General features: G+C 36.5%; 1 long non-coding RNA gene across 1 annotated transcript in view; it reads right to left on the reverse strand.

Annotated features, from left to right (window-relative positions):
• Window positions 1-26,583, reverse strand: part of LOC123791476 (uncharacterized) — a 507,626-nt gene that overhangs the window by 460,891 nt on the left and 20,152 nt on the right. The window contains exon 4 of the long non-coding RNA XR_006779388.2: window positions 2,892-2,979. This is a non-coding gene — a long non-coding RNA (uncharacterized LOC123791476). The remainder of the gene's footprint in view (window positions 1-2,891; window positions 2,980-26,583) is intronic.

Below are 26,583 nucleotides of genomic sequence, written 5' to 3' on the forward strand. Positions count from 1 at the left end.
TTTTCAAGTAAGGTAGAGACACAGATGTCCTCAAAGATAGATATTTACATTTTTCACTTAAATCAAGGAGGTACTATTGCTCTTCCTTGATAAGGTCCCATGAAAGAAAGCCACCACACGGCTAGATCAGAAGGGTATCTGACATTTTCTGAGCTCCATCCTTGGGAACAAAACCCAAGAAAAAACCACACTGAGGCTTCCAGCCATCACTTTAAAGAGAGTTTGGAACTATGGACTAGAGATAACTGCTAGGAGAATTTGCAAACTTTGGAACATTCTCCGGTGTATTTATCTCATTAAACTTTTTTTTTCCCCAAAATGATTACCTGAAACTCATAAAGAGAAAAGGACTTGTGTGCTTATCTTCAGACATAATAAAGAAGCTACTTTTTTTGTTTGTTTGTTTAACCAACCACGCCACATGGAGAGAATAAAAAGACCTTTCATGACACAATTGGCAGTGGAAAGGTCTAAAAGACAGAAAAACCTAAGTTAAGTGGCTAAGCTTTGTAGCATAATAGAAAGAATTTGGGTGACCTGGAACTGGTTGGAGCCTGTCTCAATAGACAGTAGAACATTTCACTGTCTCCCCTGGGACACAGAGATGACTGACCAAGGAACAGGCACTCAGAGTTGCACTGTAGGAGTGGTTCTCAAAATGTGGTTCCCAGGCCAAAACATTACCGTCACCTGGGAAGTCATGTGATACACAAATGGTGCAGCCCCCTTCCTGACCTACTGAATCAAAATCTCTGGGGATGAGGCCCAGCCATCTGTATTTTAACAAGCCTCCAGATGATTCTGATAGATGCTAAAGTTTGCAAACCATTGCACTAGAGAAGACGATTTGGCTCATTATAGAATTTCACCTCAGGAGGTACTGTTCTCCTGATGCAAGGTAAAAACAAAAACAAGTTGATTAGAAAGTAGCTGTGCTGTAAAAGCTAGAGAAAATGATTCATTTCTTCAATATTCACCAACAGAAAGTGTCACCAAGGAAGCAAGGCAAATAATCCATTGAATGATCATGAGTCATCACTCTCCATAGCATCTATCCTCTATGAATATGGCTGCACAATCCACATTTGTTTGCTGACAGTTTCACTTGTTAACCAAAACCAAGAATACTTACTATAAATGATATAAAAATAGGACTTAAAATTAGGAAAACTTACCATATCAGTTAGCAATGAATTTGGCTGAAAACAACATATGCCTAAGATAAACACATATAATTCATTCCAGTCAGGCACATTAAAGAAAAAAAATGAAAATTAAAAAAAAAATCCAGACTCTAGTCATCAGTGGAATATCAGGCACTGATGTCCTAAAAGGAAAGGTTCATTATTCATATACACTCATGAACTTGTTTCAAATGTGGCAAATCCTACTGTTCAATACACTGGGAAACGTTTACACATTCTAATGAGTTGGAAAAATGAAGAAAAAACAGTATACAAGATCACACCCAAACCCATCTGAAACCATGATGTTTTGCTTCCCAGATTTCAACACATGAATTTTTAAATTTACGTTTCTCATAACAAATAACCAATGTCCTTATCATTATATCATATACAACCCATTTTCAAACTTTTTCTTTAGAGACTGAGTACATCAAAAAAAGAAAAAATATTTTAAAATAAACCTTTCTATTGAAGAAAAAGAAATGCAAGGCCTCTTACCATTAGAAGATAAATCCCATGAGGCTGCATAAAGAAAGGTAGCTAAGCCATAGATAAAAGCAGACTCCCAGCTGCAAAACATTACACAAATGTCAATGATGCTGGACAGATGCCAAAACTCCTCAGCGAGAGGGACTGAGAACAGGAGTCCCATAGGTTTACACAGTGAGGGAAGGGGAAGCAGTCCAGGAATTCTATCTGCCATAACTATAGTAGGTGACAGCAGACAATCCTCATCTTCAAGTGCTTAAAATTTTTCTTTACTACAACAATGATAACCCAGAGAAGATACTGATGTTGATGGGGAAGGTGGAGGAAGACACAAGAGCAGCAAATTGTTTCAATTTAGTTCATACAGTTCTCTTTCCAACCTTACTGTATTCAGAGACACCTAATTACATCACCATATGTTTTGAAAAGAACATTTTTCACTGCATCAAAAACAAACATATGGTGAAGTATTTTTTCAGTGTTATCTTTTAAATAAAGTGAAGAAGAATTGACATAGTATATAATACTTCTAATATATAAGAAGTTTGAAGACCTTTGAGATCTAACATCAGAATAGATGGATTAATAATTTTCTTGACATATTTTTGCATGTTTGATTAATTAATTGGTGTCTTGAGACTATGTCATTTTATATCAAGATTTGAATGTACATGGGTTAATTTAGTAATGGATATCATTTTAATTGGATTCAAAATTGGGGTATATGTCTCTGAGGATCTTAACTGGTCAGGGTAGTCAAAAGCATTAATTAATGCACTTCATAATATTAACTTATTTTCTGAATGCCTTATGGCCTCCTGAGTTCATTAAGTTTTCCTCTCAGCACAAACTCTTGCCCATACGTTTGGGTGTTATAAAAGATTAGTCAAATGTAAAATTACAAAAGAAAAGCAAAAAAAAAAAAAACCTATCATAGGCCTTCTGTTACTGATTTTTAAATTAGTTTACTAAAAATGCACTAGAAGTATCTAGAAAAAATTCCACTGAATGTTTCTTGGATGGCTACGTCTACTTTCTACCAAATAGCAATGCATCAGCCAGTGTTATCAAATTAAGCCACTGAAACAATGATTTTTGTCAATCTTTTTGGAAATATATGTGTCACAATAACATGGCAAGTAGTTTGGAGGTCAGAAAACATGAGATTAATTGTGGCTCTTCCAATCATTATTTTTGTAACCCTGACTGAATTACCTTGTCTTTCTGCATCCAGTGCCCTTATTTGTAAAATGCTGCTCACTCTCACACTGCTGTGGTTCATGAGAGTCTGGGTCTGTGAAGCCTGCAAAGAGAAGAGATTGGGCCTATTTGCTAACTTGGTCGTACTCACTGAGATCCCCACCAATCAATTACGGACACCAAATACAAGGTATTGCACATCCCACAGTTGGCAGATGTGAGGTTTGGAGAAATTTAGTATTGAAATTCCACTCAAAATAGCAATTTTTTTAGATGAAGAAAGAAGAGCTTGAAAACAATATCTACAGTTCTGTTTCTGTCAAAATATTCCCAAATTCTTTACGTGTTCTTACATGATTATGGGAATAATATTTTAAAAGGTCAAAAAGGATGCAAACCAAACTCTAACCATGCCTGCCGTGCAAGGGGAGAATGGGATAGAGAAGGTTGGGGGTGGGGGGGATGCGAAGAGAGATGTTGACTTTTTCCTCTGTATAGTTCTGTATATTGTTAAATTTTTACAATGAACATATATTCATATATTATGTGTGTTTTAAAAGATAAGGTTTACTAGTTTTTAATACACAGAAAACTAACTTGTTGAATGTCAGAAATCTAAGAAACAACAAATCTCATACACTTAAGGATTTCCTTAAGCAAATGTATGGTCTTATCTAAAACACAACCTCCCCAACCACCCCCACCCGCAAAAAACTTCAAGAACTATGAGAATTTGTAAGAAAAGTCACTAAAAGAAGGTAATAAAAGATATAACACAAAATAATTCCTATTTTAAGTTTCACTCTTGATTTGCTTGACTTGCTATCACCTCGGGCTGGGGCTTTCCTAGAACTAGAGTATCAAACAATCGCTATTTTGAGTGATAGATGAAGGATTATGAATTCTCTAAGAACGAAAGAGAGGCTATAGTTTGCCAAAGCAGAAAATGATGTTTGTCTTCTGAAGTGAGGGCATATTAGCACCAAGTGCTACATGGTATATATATATATACCCCTAGACATATAGCACGTAAAAATACATATGTATATTAATACAATTTGCACAAGATGATAACCTGACACCTTGGCATCAACACAAATGTTCTAAAGTAGGTAAGAATATCTTCACTTCCATTGATTGAAGACTATGCTGGCCACTTGAATACATTGTCATTTAACCTACAAATTACTAGGTAGGTATGATGGCCTGAACTACATTCCACCCAGATTCATATGTTGAAGTCCTAACCCCCAGTACCTCAGAATGTGCCTCTATTTGAAGCTAGGGTCTAAAGTGGTAATTAAGTTATAAATGAGTGGGTGGTCCCTAATCCAATATGACTAACATCCTTATAAAGAGAGGAGATTAGGACACAGACACAAGAAGCAACAGCTTGTGAAGACACTGGAGGACAACCATCTATAAGCCAAGGAGAAAATCTTACTTGGATTTCCAACCTCTAGAACTGTGAGGAAAATCAATTCGTATTCTTTAAGCCCGAGTCTATGATAGTTTGTTACGGCAGCTTTAGCAAACTAATATAGTAGGTTAGTTTATCCTACTACCTGATTCTTTTGAGATTTATTCAAGTCCAGGTAGTGTGCCCCAAAGAATTTGTAACGGATATCTGTTTTGGTAACAGTACCCTGTTCTTTCTAAGGGTTTCTATTCCATGGAGTTCTGATGGATCTACAACAAAGGGTGAGCACATGATCAAGACTATCACATTCTAAGATTCCTTCCCACTGCAACGGGCCCAGGGGTAATTTCTGGCCCAGCTTTCAATCAGCCCTCTCTCTTAGGATCTAAAACTTGAGTGGAGTCACACAGGATGGAAGGAATTTGTCAAGTCTAGTGCCCTAAAGAGACTCTGCATGAGTTTTTACCATATACATCCCTGGGGCCACCCTAGTTGTTGACCTTCCCAAGGCCTTACATTTCCAACCCTTTGTCTGCTTCTGAGTCAATTCATTTCTTTTGCCCTAAGCTCAGTAAAGACAGAATTTGTTCCTTGAAGCCAAAAACACCTCATGATACTACATATTATTCTGTACAACTGAGTCCCTCACATGATAGTCTCTTAATAAATGAGCTAACTGTTTATTCCTGGGTCCCTTAAGGAAAAACGTTTGAAATGTCTTGCAAAATAAAAGTCTTTATCACACCTATCCAATGTAGGTACGTGACAATGCCATTTCACGGATGAAAAGGGTCAAAGAACAGATACTAACATACAGACCTTTGCAACATATCAAACAGAACTTACTAAGAAAATTAGGGGCAAGAAGAAACAGTACACAGAATCCTGCATTGAACTGCAGAAGTATAGAATTTGCTCAACGACCAGGTTGGAATTTGTACCTGCAGCACACTATGACACAGCTACCCAGGAGCTGGAGAGTGAATGAGTGCCAGAGTTTTGCAATGATAACTTTGCCCTATTGAACTCTCACACACCAAAACCCGATGGTTTCCACAGAGAATCTACTTCATTACCGATGTAACTTAATATCGTGATTTGGTAATAAAATTTTAAAATCACTTTCAGTAGTAATGTTTCCTGATATCCCTACACAAGTGATATGCAAAAAAGTTCTATTTGCCAAAACAGTGATTTACCACAATGTAAACTACTTATTTTGCACTTATTGTTTATATCATTTGCATTTTGTTGGCATAAAGTTGATAAAAATATATACTCTCCCCATCCCCTATCATTTATAATTTTAAAATTGCCTAGATCCAGATAATACAATTAAATCCCTGAATTAACATAACCATTTTCTGCTTAAATTTTAAAACATCAATATAGCTTTCATTTACTTTTCCATCCCCCTTCAATATTAGAAATTAAATTTCATTAACTAGCTTTTTTTTTTAAATACCTGGGAGATTTTTACTTGAGGTCTTTGCTTTTCCTTACCCAAAGAACTACTACAATAGTTTTCAAACGCTTTATAAGCCACAATTTAAACTGATTTGATCATTCATGAAACTGGCATCATGCACACTGCCAGCTTGCTACCTTAATTAGTAAGTATTAGGAATGACCTTTTACATTCCAGGGAAGTAAATCACCTCCTGAGGTAGGTTAATGAATGGAATCAGCGGTAGTCTTGTTATCATATCCTACACCTAAGGAAGCTTGCAGGCGTCCCCATTATTAGCCACAAAGCTAATATTTATTTGCCCAACTACAAATCTACAAATCAAAATCGCTCCTTTCCTCTCCCTTCCTGCGTCCTTCCCCCGGCCCCCATTTCCTCTCCCCTGCTTTAGTTTCTGAATGTTTCATTTCAATATTCTCAATTAGTCAATCCCAACTCAACAACTTAGCTTCCAAAGAGAGACAAACACAGGAAGAGAAAACAGTTATGACTTATGAGGTGCTAAAAGCCTCCACGGTGCTTTTTCCTTTATGTAACAGTTAACATCGTCCCCAAATTCCCACACTAATAACCACGGGAGAAGTTCAAGGCCTGGTCTCTCCAGATCAATGCTGTTACAATAGACACTAGACGGCAGTGCTTAAGTTATCACCTGAATAGCCATTAACATGGCAGGGGGTCGTGTGCTAGGGAAGAATACCCAAACAATAAGTAGTATAGACCCAGACATTTAAGCCCTGACATGATCCAGTCAGCAGAAGAACCACAGATTTAAAGACAGGAATGGGGGGGTCCCAGTGTGGCTCAGTCCATTAAGCATCTGCCTTCAGAGTAGGTCTCGATCCCAGGGGTACTGGGATGGAGCGTGGGGACTCCCAGTTCAGTGGGGAGTCTGCTTCTTCCTCTCCCTCTGTCCCTCCCCCACTTCTTGTGCCCTCTCTCCCGGCTTCTCGCGCTCTCTTTTTCTCTCTCTCTCACAAATAAATAAATAAAACCTTAAAAAAAAAAAACAGGAGTGAAGAAATGAGATGGTATAAGTTATGATCTGTAAGGGGATAAGGAAGTCTGCACACTATAGTAAACTGTCTCAATGAGAATGATAGGGACAGATTTACATTTGTGTGGTCTGTTGAATAACAAATTTTTAAAAATAGCACAAAAGTGAGTATTTATTTAGAATGAGAGAAGAAATAACAATTTACTCATTTTTAAAAGCTGACAAATATGACAGACTTTTAATACTGTTTTTCAACATTTTTAATCTGCATACTCATCAACCACTTCTTCAAATGAAAACAATTAGGTCATGTTTTCTATAAGGAAAATAGAAAAGCCATTCAATCTTCTAGTATGGCTGGCAAATTTTTCATTTTTTTTTTAATTAATGATAGATTCTAATAGTATCTTTTAATTTCACAATACCTGCTTCTTTTCAAATTCAACAAAGCCTCTCAGTAAGTCTTTTTCATATATGATTAGTTTCTGGTTCTATACATTTCAAACATTGTTTCTCACCACTGCCTACATACTTTCAGTGCCAAGAACATGTTCACATAGCAACATGCTCCCAGATCTTGCACCTTCATAAATCCAGCTGCCACTGTCAGAAGCAAGTTTCTACAAGGGGACAGTGGCTTTGTGTATGAACCCATAGTTTAAACGTAGGACAAACATCAACAGACTTTTTCTTGTTACAAAGTCTTTCTGTAGCCAAGTCATGAAATACAGAAGCATTTAGAGTATCAGGCAAATCTACACCCACTTTTAATTGTATGTTAAATGGAGTAAATCACATGAATTTGCCGATAATTTCCTCCTCACCAGAGCAGTTGCTTCTCGTGTGATCTGGCTTTCTTCCAGCCTTTTTAGATAGCAATGCTGACCAAATTATCCTGTTATTCAGAAAACTCAATGAAACATTAGATCATATTTATTTTCAATAATTAAATTCATACCCAGCTGCTGAACAAGAAAAGCATTCTTTCTAATGCAAACCAAAATCAGTTTTCAAAAGACATTGCTCACAAAGAGTGCATGTAATGAACCAGAATATCCTACACTTACAGCTACACACAGCCATGTAGACAACTATGGAGGCGTTAATTTGCAGGCAGTAAGGGGAAGTCCTATTCACATTATTTCATTCTTATAAAATATAATGTTCTACCATAAACTAAATAGTTTACTAAAGATTTGATAATCATTCCCAAAATGCCTAATATAAAAGCTAGATTTAAAGACCACAATATAAAAACAGTATTTCCATAGACCTAATTGAAAGCATCTATTCACACTATTCTTAGGACGGCTGTGAAATTTCTGATTTGTGTCACAATGACTTTATAAAATTAAAAAGCTATATCATTTTTTACTCTGAATTTAATAATTTGCTAAAACATGGAAATCTAACAAAACTTCCTTATCACTTATTTGGTCCTCTAGGAAATTCCCACAGAAGTTCAAAACAAAAAAAATAGGTGTTAAAACTTGCTTTAATTATTAACAATAGTTAATAATAACATTTTAATAACGTTTTAACAAAATGTTATTTAAAGGCAGCTGTTCTCAATCATGGATGCATATTAGAATTATCTGGGAAGCTTTTAAACTCCTACTGTCCAGATCACACCCCAGCTAAATTAATTAGAAATTTCTGCATATAAGACATAGGCATCAGTATTTTGAAAAGTGCCAAGCGATTCTGGTGTGTATTATAAGTTAAGAACAATTGCTTTATAGTATATTCATAATCAGCTGTCAGACAAGAACAGACAAGAACACATTTAAGAATATTTGCTATGATTTAATTCAGAGGGAAAAGCTGTACAAAGTACCAAAGTCTTTTGGTACCCAGCCTTTCCAGATGGCAAACAATCCTCAAAGCAGGAATAAGAAGGGTAAAGATTACTTCAATGTGGTTATAAGGCTTTTTGTTAAGACTTCAAAAAATTACCCTTCTCCACTAGACAAGCAGCCTTCTATGACTAATATGGGATTTGTCTCACACACCTTGACAGTCAGCCAGGCCAGAGAGGGACCTGTCTTGCAGAGATTTGTGGGTATGCTCTTATCTAATGGACTGAACCCCAGAAAGATTTATTATACTAACAAAAGCCCCACCAGCTTAAACGAAAGGGCACAAGGCAGAAGAAGCCCTAGTGCCACCACCGTTCTACAGAGAGTAGGAAGTAGGCTCAGTCCAGCCACTGCCACATGGGGCATGGACAAGGAGGGATGACACAGAGGGCAGAACCAGAGAGCTGGTGCCCAGACAGAGTTCAGAATCGCTATTAGTCAGAGTTCTCATCGGACTACCAGTCAGAGGACTCGTTTCCTAGCACTACCATAAAAAATTACCACAAATTTGGTGAATAAACATAAATTTATGATCTTACAGTTCTCTAGATCAGAAAGCCAGTATGAGCTTTACCAAAATAAAACCAAGGTTTTGGCAGGGCTTGAAGAGAGAATCTGCTTCTTTCTCATTCTGGTTATTGGCAGAATTTATACCCTAAGATTATAAGAACAAGTTCTCTATTTTCTTGTTGGCTGTAAATGGAAGACAGTTTCCAACTTCTAAAGGTCATCATATTCCTTGGCTCGTGACCTCGTTCCACATCTTCAAAGCCAGCAGCAGCCTCTGTCTGACTCACTTTTCAGCCTTCCTCTTCCACTTTTAAGGACTCAGGTAACCAGAATAGACCCACCTGGACAATCCAGAATAATCTTTCCATCTCAAGTCCTTAACCTTAACACATCCACGGAGTCCCTTTTGCCATGTAAGGTAACATGCTCACAAGTTCTGGGAGTTAGGACGGGACATCTTTGGGGGCCTTTTTCCCCACATACGTTGATCACCAAGTGTTATAAGCCTTCTGTTCTCCTGCTTATTATTTTTTTTAAAGATTTTATTTATTTATTTGACATAGAGACAGCCAGCGAGAGAGGGAACACAAGCAGGGGGAGTGGGAGAGGAAGAAGCAGGCTCCCAGCGGAGGAGCCTGACATGGGGCTCGATCCCAGAATGCTGGGATCACGCCCTGAGCCGAAGGCAGATGCCCAACGACTGCGCCACCCAGGCGCCCCAGTTCTCCTGCTTTTTAAAGAAAATGTCTACTTTGGTGATCCTATCTCTGTCCTACCAAGGTACACATGAAGGGTGGAGACAGGGAGGGCTGACAGCAGCAAAGTGGGACAGATAACCATTCTTTTTAATGCACAAATCTTCAGAGCAACTGGATCTGAACTCACAGAGCTGTACCCAAGCAACCACACATGAGGAATCTCAGCCACATCTGGATCTGATTCAGATGAAGAGCTCTTTAATTTTGAGCTGATGCTGTAGCAGAATGACATTTTGTAGAACCTTGGACTATTTTGCATGGGAGAGGTATATAAATAATCCGCAACCAGAAGACAGCCTGTGGTACACTGAAGATGACTGCAGATTCTGTGCTACTGCTCCCATCGAGGGGCTACATCCCCTCCCCTTGAGTCTTGTGACTGCTTTGACCAACAGAGTACGGCAGAAGTGATGCAATAGGACTTCCTCAGCCCACTATTGTGCCTGTCAACAACAATGCTCAAAAACATGTGTCAAGGGAGTGGATAAATAAAAAGCCTACCCTTTGTAGAAGTCAGGGAAGAAGATTCCCTTAAATATTAACAATTGTGTATGGTCACATAACCACTTATGGGAGACTTACTATATGCCAGGCAGTATGCTATGTGCTTCAATCCACGCATTATAATTGTATTATCTGCACTGTATAGATGAGAGCAGAGAGATTAAGCAATATGAATATAATCATATGGTGAGAAAGTGACTTCACAGGTATTCACACCTGGGTCCCTCTAACACCGGTAGCCTCCTTCCATTCTTTCCTCCTTCTTTCTTTTCTTTCTAAGTTCCTTTTAAGTTATTCACATAAATGGCAAAAACAAAACCACAAACTGTGCAAAGGAGTGTATAGTTGAAAGTGTGTCCTCCCTCACCACTGATCCTAGTCTCTGTTCCCCTCCACAAAGAAAACCACCACTACTAGTTTCCTGTGTATCATCCTAAATATATCCTAGGCATTTTTTTTACACAAATGGCAGTATTTTAAACATAGTAATTCAAAATTTTTTCATATAACTATGTCTCCAAAATCCTTAAACAATATACTGCATACACAGACACCCACACACACACGTAAAAACTGGGAAATCTCAAAGTAATTTGAGGCAGTCTATTTGTTTAAACTATAAAATAGTTATGTGGCCCAAACAAATCAAATATTTTATTTTTCCAGTTTTTTTTTTCAATTTAATCTCTTTATCTATTCCATACTTTATAATAGTTTAGGGACATCAAGTATTACATTCATTAAGCGAATAAAAAAATGTGATGTAATTTAAATAATAATATTAAAGTTTTATTCAAGATATAGACACCTATAGAATCTTGAACAAAGGGGGCGCCTGGGTGGCACAGCGGTTAAGCATCTGCCTTCGGCTCAGGGTGTGATCCCGGCGTTATGGGATTGAGCCCCACATCAGGCTCCTCCGCTATGAGCCTGCTTCTTCCTCTCCCACTCCCCCTGCTTGTGTTCCCTCTCTTGCTGGCTGTCTCTATCTCTGTCGAATAAATAAATAAAATCTTTAAAAAAAAAAAAAGAATCTTGAACAAAGGAAAAATGGAAGAGGTTTACGTCTGATATTATTTACTGATTTTTACTAACCACTAGGGAAAAAATATGAGACATATACAAGGAAAACATATGGGCATTTTCCACAGAGTTATGAAATATTTATTCTTAAACTTTCTGAACCTATAGCTAATTATCATATGGAAAAAATTCTCTTGGCTACCTCTTACGCTGTGTTTGTTTCCATCTATTATTGATGCAAAATAAAATTTAAGTGGAAGTTTTCTAAAGATAGCAAAAAAGTTTCATTAGTAAAAAAGAAGAAAATATAAATTTTACAAAGAATGAAAGGAAGATTTTACAATATGAAATATTAATTCAATACTTCAAGAATAACTCTCCTGGAATAGGTATTTATGTTCAAAAATATGAGAAAATTATCAAACTGCATCTTTCAGGATAAATTTGGCCAATAAATGTCATGTAGAATAAAACTATCAATTAATAAAACCTGTCTTTCCTTTAGTAGTAAGAAAAAAATGGCTCAAATGTTTGGTTATAAATTTTTCATCACACCTGGGTAGCTTATACATCAAAGTGACACCCAAATAATATATATACACAAATAATTCACATTTGTCTCATTATGGATTTCCCCCAGAAGCATACTCTGCAACAAGGATTCTAGTACAAGTAGCTCATTTGAGAGGAGGTCCCAGGAAAAACTGGTGGGGTGGGAAGTCAAAGAGGGGTGTTTTGTCAAGACAATTAGCACTTTGGGCAACCAGAGTTGATACCCCATTTAAAAAAAAAAAAAAAATCTGTTGCCATTGAACATGCCTAATCTATGGGTATTTACCTGCTAAATATCATTGGTTGAGCTATTGATTTGTGGACACTTTTGACCTGCTGAGAACAGAGGCAAGAGTGCTCAGACCCAAAGAAAGACAGTGACAAGGACTTTGCAATACAGGGGTGGAACCTAAAGGGTTATGGGCAGTCTTGGCTATAGTATTTTAAACCACGGGTAGGCAAATGTATTCTGTAAAGGTCCAGAAAGTGAATATTTCAGGCTTTGCAGGCCTTTTGCAGCTGTTCAACTGTGCAGCTGTAGCACAAAAGCAGCCATAGGTGACACACGGACAAAGGAGCATGGCTGTGTCTCAATAAAACTTTATATATAAAAACTGAAATGTGAATTTCATATAATTTTCATATGTTACAAAATGTCATTCTTTTTTAATTTTTTTTCAACCACTTAAAAATACAAAAACTATTCTTAGTTTGCAGCCATACAAAACAGGTGGTAGGCTGTATTTGGCCCACTGGCCATAGTTTGCCAATTCCTGTCTTAGACAATAAAAATATTTACTAAACATCTATAAAATCCCAGGGGAGACATTCAATTTGCAAGAATATCATAAAATAATACTTAATACCCAATCTAATACAAAAACTTCCCTAGCGTTTTGAAAATAGTTTATTTCCATTTTAGTTTACTGATCTACACTGAAGTTACTAATGAGTTATTAAATAAAGTGAATATGTACATGAAAATCCAAGTGACATAAATTATCTTCGATTTGTTTAAAAGCTGACAGTTTAATCTCATTCTTTTAAGGCAGAATAATCTTATATCTGATGACTGCAAATACATATATATATGAATTACTAGATCACAGTTTTTCATCAGTCTTAAGGGTACTGTGCTTATCTGCATATTTAAATTAACTGTGAAGTATACATAACATAATCTAAGTAAGCAAGTATAGAATGTCATTTTATAGAAGAACTTGGGTGAACTGCTTGGAAGGCAGAGATAGTCTTGGGCTATGCTTGTATACAAAGCGTGTTACTTTTCTTTAAGTCATAAATTTATTTGGGATTGATTTACAGGATAGTGGGAAGAAACATAGATTACAGAAGGGTATAAAATCTCCTCCTGAAAGTGTTGGCCCCTTTATGTCAACACTACAGCAGGCAAAAGAGTCAGAAAACCTAAGTGCAAACCTTCCACGCTAGGCATATTACCTTGAAGAACCCATCTGACCTCTCTGATCATCACTTACTTTGAAAATATAGTCATTAAACATGCAATGCATGTTTAACAGTACAATGCGAAAAGCACCTTGCTTGATGCTGGAGTTGGTCAGACTCTGTCTTTTAAAAGTCCAATATTTAAAAGAAGTGGTATATGAATATTACTCAGCCATTAAAAAAAAAAAAAAAAAAAAAAAAAAACCTTGCCATTTGCAACGCCCTGGATGGAGCTAATGAGTATTATGTTAAGTGAAATATGTCAGTCAGAGAAAGACAAATACCATATGATCTCACTCATATGTGGAATTTAAGAAACATAATAAACAAGCAAATAGAGAAAAAAAAAGAGAGAGAGATCGGCAAACCAAGAAAGAAACTCTTAACTATAGAGAACAAACTGATGCCTATCAGAAGGGAGGTGGATGGGGGGATGGGTGAAAAAGGTGATGGGGATTAAGGAGTTCACCTGTGATAACCACCAGGGTTGTATGGAAGTGTTCAATCACTATATTGTACACCTGAAACTAGTATTATGCTGTATTTTAACTAACTGGAATTTAAATAAAAAACTTCAAAAGATAGGGGCACCTGGGTGACTCAGTTAAGTGTCTGCCTTCAGCTCAGGTCAGGATTCCAGAGTCCTGGGATCAAGCCCCGTGTCTGGTTCCCTGCTTAGCAGGGAGTCTGCTTCTCCCTCTGCCCCTCCTTCCTGCTTGTGCTCTCTCTCTCTCAAGTAAATAAATAAAATCTTAAAAACAAAAACTAAACAAAACTTAAATAAATAAAAAATAAAAGTCCGATATTTAATGGACAGATCACAAGTCAAAAAAAGTGCTCAACTAAATGTGTGTACCTGAGGTGCAGGATCTCAGAAAAGAGAGTGACTATCAAGCTTTACACAGATATTTGAGTTCTTAAGGGATAAGCATGGCATACCTTGTTGTGGGAAAGAGTTCGGAATATATCCTGCAGACAACGAGATGAAAGTTCTCTGAGAAAGAGTGTAACAAGGAGCTAAGCTCAGGCAGCAAGAGTATGATAAGGAATCAGACTGAGAGACGTATGTGGCCTAAAGTTGGCCGGACTTCACTGATTAGATGTGGGATGAAACAGCAGTAGTCCGTGAGTTCTCAAACTGCTAGCAGATTTGGTGGACTAGGTGAATTGTGTTGACACTGATGTAGATATATTACACAGAAAAGAAAAGAAATTTGTGGAAAAAATCACAGTTTGGCTTTGAAAAAATTGTTTCAGTTGCCTGCATTATACACAGAATACTCACAGTAACTGCAGCGTAAAATTAAAAGAAATGTCTGAGCTAAAGGGTTAGATTTAGGAGTTTCTAATCCATGGAGAGCTGTAACAGAAAACAGAAGAGGCTGACGACAAAATTCTGATAGACACAAAAAAGTTCCTTTTGTAAAATGGATATAATTATGGGCCTCAGAACAAGCATTCTGAATGCACAGGAATACTTTAAGAGGTTCTGCTGAACATTATTTATGGATTCCACAAGTATCTATCATATATTTTCTAGGTACCAAGCCCAGTGTTAAGTACATCACAGGTTTGCAGCAACAAACCAGAGAGACAGATTCAATGAGTCACAGAACTTAGTCTACGTGAAGACACATTTAACAAGTAAACAAAGAAGTAAAATAAGTCCAGACTGTTCTAAGTAGTAGGAAGAAAATGAACAGAGTACTATGATACAGAGGAGAACAAGGAACCTACTTAGAATTTTTTTTTTAATTATGGTTTGTCAAGACCAAATTTCTCCAAGGAGGTTTCATTTAGGCTGAGACCTGAGAGAAACAATAGAGGAAGCATTCTAGGAAGATGATATCAAGTACAAAATCCTTTTGTAAGAAGGATTTTGATCTGTTCTCAAAACTGCCAGAATGCCTGCATGACCTGCAAGTGGGAAGCAAGACAGGTAGAGATGGAGACAGGGTATGGATCTTATAAAGTCAGGTAAAACATGCGGCTAAGATCTGAGAGTTAAAAAATAAAACAAAGAAAGGAGCTAAGGATGACTCCCAGTTTTCTGATTTTATTAGCTATAGCGATAGTTCTGTGATTTTCAGAGAAAATAAAGACCCAGAAAAAGACACATTTGGGGCTAAAATCTAGAATTTTATTTGTACATATTAGATTGAAGTATTACAGGCTGCCAAGTGGGAATGTCAAAAAGGCATGTGGGTATACAAGTCTAGAGTTCAGAGGAGAGGTTTTGACTGAAGAAATATTTTAGAGCTACATGTGATATTGTAAAGTATGAGAAGAAATGAGATTCTCTGAGAAGAGTGATACATCAATCAATAGATGTTTGCTAAATGAGTGAATAACCCATTAAAAATATAGGTCTTATAAGACAGACAGATGCAGACTTAAATCTTGAATGTGCCACTTATGAGTTGTGTGACATTGGATAAATAATTTAACCACGCTGAGCACAATTTTCTCATCTGTAAAAATGGAAATAATAAATGGCTCACTTGGTAGGTATTAGAATTAATGAAGTTACAGGTGTAAAGTGCCTGACAATGCATGTCATATAGCAAATTCTAATAAATGTTAACTCTTCACCACCCCACTTCCCCAACACCCCAATGTCATAGGTGAAACTTACTCTATCTTTACCGAAGTTTTTATGGGCCAAGCCGCAAATTACCTCCTGTCCCTTCCCACCTTCTTCCCTTTACTTTTCCTTCCTTCCTCTCTCCCTCTCTCTCCATCCCTTTTTTTCTCTTTTCTTTCTTTCTGTTAAAATCCATTGAGTGCTTACTCGACATTTAATGCTGTATTTGGTTACTGAAGAGACAGCAATGAACAAATGTGTAGTAGGAAAGAACACAAACAACTCTGTGCCTTTCATTATCCCCAAAATAGAATTAAGCCAAATACCTACATACTCTAACAATGATAAAAACCAGTCACTACAAAAGAGAATGAAAAAGATTGAAAAAACCCTGTTAAATCAGTTTTCTGGGATAGCTAGATAAACGAGCAATTGCAATCATTCTATTAAAATAAAGTTGATTTTCTCCCAAAACATTCACATTTGTGTCCTTAACCTCTTAGACTTAATTCTTGAACAGTAAAATTGAGTTCTCACTGCCAAATGTGAAGGGTGGTTGTGGCGCTAAGGGAAACCATCTACCTAAAAGATCTTGCACAATGCTGAGTACAAAGCAGACAATTGACAAAGTTATTTCCAGCTCCCTTACCCTTTTTCTTGCATTTAAAAAATAATTTCTGATATTAAACACACACACACACCCCTACCTCAATCTTTTCTAGAAATATGAAAAAATTAATTTAAATTTTAATGAACATAGAAAAATCTGAGTTTTTTGGAAATTATCTTTTATATTAAGAAAAAGGTGGCAGTTTTAACTGTGTAAAGCTCTCAAAAATAAATCAAGTATAAATATAAAACACTCAGGATTGAAACTGTCATATAACTATAGTTTATACTGCACAGAAATATGTCTTCGTTCTTAAAAGTTCTTGAAATTGGCATTTGAAATATTTTAACTTATTGACTTAACACTCTTTATTAGAAAGTGTAAAGTAATTCATAGTACTTCCTGAAAAAAGGTCACAAAAGGGAATTTGAAAAGCTGGTATTTGGCCAGCAGATGGCACCAAGATCCCAAATATCTTTGTGCTAGGCAAACATAAGAGCATTCAAAAGCTAATTTAGAGCTCTAAGGTTAGTGGATTGCTTCTGTTGTGCTTTTGTGGTATATGCACAACCATCTTGAAGAATCATGGGAAATTATTTCCTACGGATCAAAACTCCTTTATGGGATCCTATCAGATTCCTGCTTCATATTTTAATCTGTCCGGTTTTCGAGATACTTTTCACTGCCAGATCTTTACCACATAATCTCAGTGAAGAGTTTATTCATTAAATGTTAGGCCATGAATGAAGAAAAAATAGAAAGTAAAATTATTTACAGATGTCAAATTTTAGTTATTTTAAATCCAAAGTAACATAGTAGAAAGTGATTCAAATCCGCTTTCTCAAGATCATTAAGATTTGTGGTAGGAAGTGGAATTTCAGATGTATTAATAAACTTGGAAATTCCATTCTGGAGGGCTACATAGCTGCTTCTTTACAAAGGAGTTTAACCTTCATATGTGTTTTAGTTTTCAACTTGCCAATTTCAATATTAGGTGTGTTTTTCAAATCTGTCCTACATGTTTCTGCATGTTGCTATGAGACTTTGAGTCTTTATTGTTGATCTCACTAAAAAGATTCAGGTTTGGTTTTTAATTCCACTATAATTAACATACAGTTATTTATTTCCACTATAATTAACATACACCTATTCAACTCAGGTGTACAAAACAGTAATTCAACAACTCTATATATTATTTAGTGCTCACCAAGATAAGTGTACTCTTAATCCCCTTTACCTATTTCACAAATTCCCCCCACACCTCCCTTCTAGCAACCATCTGTTTGTTCTCTATAGCTGGGAATCTGTTTTCTTGTCTGCCTTTTTTTTCCTTTGTCCATTAGTTTTGTTTCTTAAATTCCACATATGAGTGAAATCATACAGTATTTGTCTTTCTCTGACTGACTTCGCTTAGTGTTATACTCTCTAGTTTCATCTATATTGTTGTAAATGGCAAGATTCCATTCTTTTTATGACCGCATAATATTCCATTGCTACACAAACACACACACACACACACACACACACACACACACACACCACCTCTTCTTTATCCTTCATCTATCAATGGACACTTGGCTGCTTCCGTAATTTGGCTAATATAAATAATGCTGCGATAAACATAGGGATGCATGTATCCCTTTGAATTAGTGTTTTTGTATTCTCTGGGTAAATACCAAGTATAGCAATTCCTGGATCATAGGGTAGCTCCATTTTTAATTTTTTGAGGAACCTCCGTACTGTTTTCCATAGTAGCTGCACCAACTTGCATTCCCACCAACAATGCACAGAAGTTCCTATTTCTCTGCATCCTTGCCAGCACTTATTTCTTGTGTTTTTGATTTTAGACATTCTGACAGGTGTGAGGTGATAGCTCATTGTAGCTTTGATTTGCATTTCCCTGGTGATGAGTGATGTTGAGCATCTTTTCACATGTCTGTTGGCCGTCTGGATTTCTTCTTTGGAAAAATGTTCATGTTTTCTGCCCATTTTGTGATTGGATTATTTGGTTTTGGGGTGTTGAGTTGTATAAGTTCTTTATATATTTTGGATACTTTTTATCAGAGGTCATTTGTAAATATCGTCTCCCACTTAGTAGGTTTTTTTAGTTTTGTTGGTTGTTCACTTTGCTGTGCAGAACCTTTTCATTTTGATGTAATCCCAACAGTTTATTTCTGCTTTTGTTTCCCTTGACTCAGGAGACATAGAAGAGATTTCCTCTCTTCTAGGCTTTTATTTGTTTCAGGTCTCACATTTAGATCTTTAATCCATTTTGAGTTCATTTTTGTGTACGGTGTAAGAACGTGGTCCAAGTTCATTCTTTTACATGTAGCTGTCCAGTTTTCCCACACTATTTGTTGAAGAGATTGCCATTTTCCCATCACAGATTCTTGCCTCCTTTGTCGAAGATTAACTGACTATATAATTGTGGGTTTGTTTCTGGTCTGTTATGTTCCATTGATCTTTGTGTCTATTTTTATGCCAATACCATACTGTTTGGCTTGCTATATCTTGAAATTGTGATACCTCCAGTTTAGTCTTCTTCAATATTGTTTTGGCTATTCGGGGTCTTTGTGGTTCCATACAAATTTTAAAATCGTTCTAGTTCTGTGAAAAATGCTATTGGTATTTTGATAGGGATTGCTTGGAGTAGTACAGACATTTTAACAACATTTGTTCTTCCAAAACATGACAATGGAATGTCTTTCCATTTCTCTGTGTCATCTTCAATTTCTTTCATCAGTGTTTTATAGTTTTTAGAGTCCAGATCTTTTACCTCTTTGGTTAAGTTTATTTCTAGGTATTTCATTATTTTTGGTGTAATTGTAAATGGGATTGTTTTCTTAATTTTTCTTCCTACTGCTTCATTATTAGTGTATAGAAATGCAATGGATTTCTGTACATTGATTTTGTATCCTGTGACTCTACTGAATTCATTTATCAGTTCTAGTAGTTTTTGGGTGGAGTCTTCAGGATTTCTATATGTACTATCAGGTAATCTGCAAATACTAAAAGGTTTACTTCTTCTTACTATTTGGATGCCTTTTATTTTGTTGTTGTCTGATTGCTGTGGCTAGGGCTTCCAGTATTGTGTTGAATGAAAGTGGGAAGAGTGGATACCCTTGTCTTGCTCCTGACCTCGGAGGAAAAGTTCTCAATTTTTCCCTATTGAGTATGATATTAGCTGTGAGGTGAAAAGATTCAGGTTTAAATCTTCTACTCTTTATTCTTAAATGCAAGAAATAGCATATATTGTATGTATGTATTTGAAATTTTAAATGAATTAAATTATAAACTTAATAAGGAAATAAAATTAGACATTTTATTTTTTTAAACTGTGGTTTATATAGATATCAATAGATTATGTTATACTGCTATAACCTACACTCTCCAAAATCTCAGTGGACTAAGAAACAAAGGTTTATTTCTCATGCACACTACAAATTCACTGCAGATTATTTGGGGCTCTCTTTCACATTACACTCACTCCAGGACCCAAGCTCGAGATTATTCACAAACTGGAATATTCCTGGTCTCTATGCACAGGAAACAGAGGCAGTAAATCTACATTGGCTCAAAAGGTCCATCTGGAACTAACACATCATTTTTACTCACATCTCACTGGCCAAAACCAGTCACATGCATACACCTAACACCAGGAGATCTGGAAAGCAGAAAGCTGGAAGTGTATAGTGAAGAGTCACTATAATTCATAAATATTCAATCATTATACCCATATATATAACATATTTAGAATTACTATAACATAAAACACTATATATGAATTTTATGTCCTCACCACCAACTCTTATTTCTATTAAGGAAATGCAAAAATTTCTTTCTTCTACAGGCATTAAGACTAGCTAGAGAGAAAAAACATACTTGAAAAACAAAATTCTTATGCAACTAATGCCAGAGGTTTTAATAAATATCCTCATAAGTGCAAAGGAACTTGGGTAAGGAGATACAGGAAGAGGAGATTTGATCTTGGCATTACAGGAAACATAGAATTTGTACTAACATAGCAGGAGGACATTACACACAAGAATGACTATGAAAAAAGACAGAGAAGTGGGGGGAAAATATGATTGTTGAGTATAAATTATGCAAAACAACTGAAATCATTAAGTTTTCCTGACCTGCATAAGAGTGTGTGTGTGTGTGTGTGTGTGTGTGTGTGTGTGTGTGTGTGTCTGTGTTTCTGCAGTGGGAAGAAGTTGGAGGGGTAGGGAAGTTGGAAGAAGGCAGCCATAAAAGCTACCAACTTGTACTTTCTCAAGAAAAATCTTTTTTTTTAAATTCTACCATCAACTATCACTATTTTAAGAAGAAAAAAATTTATCAGGAAAAACATGTCAGCTAATTGAATTTAAATTAAAAAAAAACAGAAAAAGCAGGAAAAATCTAAAAAGTTTACATTTGAATAATTTTAGCTGTACACAACTCTAACCACATTGCCCATATTTTTATCATTTTACTGTGGGCTGGTGAAAACTCTGTCACAAACCAGCTTCTGTGAATACTGGCCTAAAAAATGGAGAGTCCAAATTGAGATTAATGAGAAAGTCAGAACACCTTCAAAATGAAACTGAGTAATTTCATCTGGTTGACAAAACTAAAAGCCTACAAAACAACATTTGCAAATGACATATCTGATAAAGGTTAGTATCCAAAATTTATAAAGAACTTATCAAACTCAACATCCAAAACAAATAATCCAGTTAAGAAATAGAAGACATGAATAGACATTTTTCCAAAGAAGACATCCAGATGGCTAACAGACATAAAAAGATGCTCTACATCACTTATCATCAAGCAAATACAAATCAAAACCACAATGAGATACTACCTCACACCTGACAGAATCACTAAAATTAACAACACGGGAAACAACAGATGTTGGTGAGGGTGAGGAGAAAGGGGAACCCTCTTATACTGTTGGTGGGAATACAGACTGGTGCAGCCATGCTGGAAAACAGTAGGGAGGTTCCTCAAAAAGTTAAAACTTTGATCCAGCAATCGCTCTACCAGGTATTTACCCAAAAAATAAAAAAACATAGATTTGGGGGGATACATATAGCAGCATTATCAACAATAGCCAAACTGTGGAAAGAGCCCAAATGTCCATCGAATGATGAATGGATAAAGAAGATGTGGAGGGGCGCCTGGGTGGCACAGAGGTTAAGCATCTGCCTTCAGCTCAGGGCGTGATCCCGGCATTATGGGATCGAGCCCCACATCAGGCTCCTCCGCTATGAGCCTGCTTCTTCCTCTCCCACTCCCCCTGCTTGTGTTCCTTCTCTCTCTGGCTGTCTCTATCTCTGTTGAATAAATAAATAAAATCTTTAAAAAAAAAAAGAAGAAGAAGAAGAAGATGTGGAATATATATACAATGGAATATTACTCAGCCATCAAAAAGAAGAAATCTTGCCATTTGCAATGACATGGATGGAACTAGAGGGTATTATGCTAATTGAAATAAGTCAGTCAAAGAAAGACAAATACCATATGATTTCACTCATCTGTGGAATTCAAGAAACAAAACAGATGAACATAAGAGAGGAAAAAAGAGAGAAGGAAGCAAACTATAAGAGACTCAACAACAGAGAAAAACTGAGGGTTGATGGAGGGAGGTGGGTAAAGGATGGGCTAAGTGGGCAGTGGGTATTAAGGGGGGCACCTGTTATGACGAGCACTGGGTGTTGTATGTAAGTGACGAATCACTAAATTCTATTCCCAAAACCAATATTACACTATAAGTTAACTAACTAGAATTTAAATAAAATTTTTTTTTTAAAATTTCATCTGGTTGGCAAACAATAACTACTATTTGTCTTTAAGTAGAACACTAACTAAAATTGGGGAGTGGAGTTGGAAAGCGGAGCCTAGAAGACAGAACTTCCAAAATGACCCACGGTAAACCATAAAGTTACAGGGACCTGGATTAGAATGCAAACAGGGGAAAAGAAGAGGCAATGTAAATGAGAAACCAAGAAAAAAATCTTAAAAATAAGCTTATCCTCCAAAACCCCCACACCCAGTAAAGTTTCGTTTTGGGTTTGTTTTTTTTTTTTAATGATTTGTGTAACAAAGTCAAATGTCTATGTCCAAAGCTTCCACAGATTTTTGAAAAAATGCTATATAAACAAACCTAGAACTAGCCCTGAGAAAGAAGGGTACTTCAACATCCTCCACTGGTGGCGCCTGCCACTTCAACCTTCATCAGGCAGACAGCCCCAAAGGAATGCAGCCAACTAATCTTACTTATGTAATGCTCCTCACTCTGCTTTTACTTTCATTGTGAACAATTCAACCACACAGTTATATGAAAATGGTATTACTTCAACACTAAATGATTAGTTATTTGTACTTGTCTAACTCTGAAGAAAGCAAGCATTAGACTACAAGTATTTATCAGAAGTTATTGAAACTAAGAGCACATTTTTTAACTTCAAGTAGTTTTAACCTAACTCTAAATAACAGTGTTTTCCTTCTAAGTAAAATAATACCTCATTATTTTTCTAGGGTGGGGGAAGGCTTATTTGCATTAACTTTTTTCTTTTTAAGATTTATTTATTTGAGAGAATGTGAGCAGGAGGAAGGCAGAGGGAAAGGGAGAGAGAAAGAATCCTCAAGAAGACTCCCCACTGAGCCCAGGGCTTGACTCAGGACCCTGAAATCACAACCTGAGCCAAAATCAAGAGTCGGATGCCCAACTGACTGAGCCACCCAGCTGCCCTTGCATTAACTTTTAAAAACAACCAAATTCATTATAAAACTTGGAAATTAGGGGCACCTGGGTGGCTCAGTCGTTAAGCGTCTGCCTTCGGCTCAGGGCATGATCCCGGAGTCCGGGGATCGAGCCCCACATCAGGCTCTTCTGCTGGGAGCCTGCTTCTTCCTCTCCCACTCCCCCTGCTTGTGTTCCCTCTCTCGCTGGCTGTCTCTCTCTCTGTCAAATAAATAAATAAAATCTTAAAAAAAAAAAAAAACTTGGAAATTATATATATAATTTCCTATATATAAATTCTTTATATTACATTATGAAATTTGCGGAAAGGCCTACTGTCACATTTTTAAAAAATAACAAGAGTTGGGGCACATGGGTGGCCCAGTCAGTTGAGTGTCAGACTCTTGATATCAGAGGCAGCCCACGGAATGGGAGAAAATATTTGCAAATGACATGACAGATAAAGGGCTGATATCCAAAATCTATAAAGAACTTCTCAAACTCAACACTCAAAAAACTAATAACCTAGTAAAAAAATGGGCAGAAGACATGAACAGACACATCTCCAAAAGAGACATACAAACGGCTAACAGACACACGAAAAAATACTCAACATCACTAGCCATTAGGGAAATACAAATCAAAACACCAGTGAGATACCACCTTACACCAATTAGAATGGCAAACATTAACAAGACAGGAAACAACAAATGCTGGTGAGGATGTGAAGAATGTTGGTGGGAATGCAAGCTGGTACAGCCACTCTGGAAAACAGTATGGAGGCTCCTCAAGATGTTAAGAATAGAGAAACCCTACAAACCAGCAATTGTACTACTAGGTATTTACCCCAAAGATACAGATGAAGTGAAAAGAAGGGGCACATGCACCCCAATGGTCACAGCAGCAATGTCCACAATAGCCAAACTATGGAAGAAGCTGAGATGCCCTTCAATAGATAAATGGATTAAAGATGTGGTCCATATATACAATGGAATATTACTCAGTCATCAGAAAAGATGAATACCCACCATTTGCACTGACATGGATAGAACTGGAGGGGATTATGCTAAGTGAAATAAGTCAAGCAGAGAAAGACAATTATCATACGGTTTCACTTAAATGTGGAACATAAAGAATAGCATGAAGGACATTAGGAGAAGGAAGGGAAAAATGAAGAGGGGGAAATCAAAGAGGGAGATGAACCATCAGAGACTATGGACTCCAGGAAACAAAATGAGGGTTTCAGACGGGAGCAATGGGTTAGCCTGGTGATGGGTATTAAGGAGGGCACATACTGCATGGAGCACTGGGTGTTATATGCAAACAATGACTCATGGCACACTAAATCAAAAACTAATGATGTACTGTATGGTGACTAATATAACACAATAAAAAAACAAATAAAAAATAAAAAACAAAAAAATTAAATTAAAAAGATAAAAACATATTTCTTTATACAGGGCATACTTCTCCACTCAAATATATCAAAAGATGGCTTGATTTTATTACTTTTTTTATTGGACTATAGCTGACATACAATGTTACATTAGTTTTAGGTGTGCAACATAGTGGCCAGGCATTTCTATACATTATGCAATTCTTACCACAATAACAGATGGCTTAATCATTCATGACATTCTAAGTATGTTTTTCCTCATCTCCCAAACCTAGAACTTGGTGAGGTATTAGAATCTACAAGCTAATTTCCTTCTTCAGTGAATAGAAAGTAACTTCCATATTTGTTTAATTACTGCCTGACTTCCTTTTCCTTCTTCTAGAACTACACTCCTCACATGTTAGACCTCTAGACATATTTCCTAAGTATCTAACTGCTTTCCTCAGATTCCCATCTCTTTATATTTTTACTCTAAGATATATCTTGGCACTGATTTCTAGTTGACTATTGCAAATTTCAACAGTGAACATCCTCTTTCCAAATTCCCCCGATAAATTATTTATTTGAACTTTTTTTGCCACAGAAAGCCTCTTTCATGCTGCATTTTTTTCTCCTTGGGTGCTCTTCTTACTTTTGAGTTCAGGATTTCCTTTTACTCCTCCCAAAAGCTCTAGTGCACTGCTTATTCTGCCTGATCTTTCCCTCTCTGCCTTCTGGCCCCCTTTACATAAGATGTTATTTTTCTTTTGGCTCAAAGGGACTCAATTCTACTTGTTAGAGAACGCTGCATGGCAACATCCTGCAGGGGGGAAGGCTAAGTTCTCTCCTAGGCAGAGAACCAGGCAGACGGCCAATGCCCTACTTGAGACACCTCAAGGAAGCTTCCCTGTTATCTGTCCCTGCCAAATCCGCTAGCCTCAAGGTCAGGGAAGACCCAGTTAGCCCATAAAACTCCTTACGAAACTCAGTTTCTTCCTGCTGAGCCTGTGATGACCCTGTCCCCATGGGTCCAAAGTCTCCCCTGAATTCACTGTTTTCTGGTCCTCAGCTGCCTGTTCTTCCACTGCACCTCACTCCTCTCCTGCCCTCATCAACTCTCTGAATTTGGTTGAGAAGAAGCCCATAGACTGGAACTGGGAGTGGAAGTGAGAGAAAAGGTGTTATGATCATCATCTTCTTATGCAATTTACAAAAACCGAAAAAAAAAGGCTAAGAAAAAAACACAAATCACAGAAGTAAGTATGCAAGATACAATTTTTATGGGTGGGCGTATTATTTCTATAATTTCCAAATATATAAAACAAATATTTGTCATTTAATAAAAAAAAAATTTGTCATTTAATAATAAAAAAATAAAATAAAATAAATAAGAAAGTTGGATGTTATTATTCATTTTAAAGCCAAATATTGGCCACTCTTATGCCATTTTAGAAGTCTAAGCTTATTAATGACCAAAATGTGTCACATGCTTTAAATGATAAGTAAGTTACTATTATGATTTATTTTCAGTTAATCAGTGTACATTTCTTTTATTTTTGTTTTTTGAAGATTTATTTTTTTATTATGTTCAATTAGCCAACATCATTAGTGTTTGATGTACAGTGTTCATTGATTCATTAGTTGCATATAACACCCAGTACTAATCACATGTGCCCTCTAATCCAAATTACTGAATTAAAAACTAGGATTAAAATGAGATCCAACAAATATTTTTCCATAATATGATCCCATAAATTATTACATATCATGATTGACTACATACAACTTTATACAGATGTCACTGTTCAGTCATATATATTAGAATTCCTAAGGGTCATTGTTAGTAATAGCTT

Source organism: Ursus americanus, chromosome 5, assembly GCF_024610735.1.
Source record: "Ursus americanus isolate L20-20 chromosome 5, mUrsAme1.1.p, whole genome shotgun sequence".
Lineage (NCBI taxonomy): Eukaryota > Metazoa > Chordata > Mammalia > Carnivora > Ursidae > Ursus > Ursus americanus.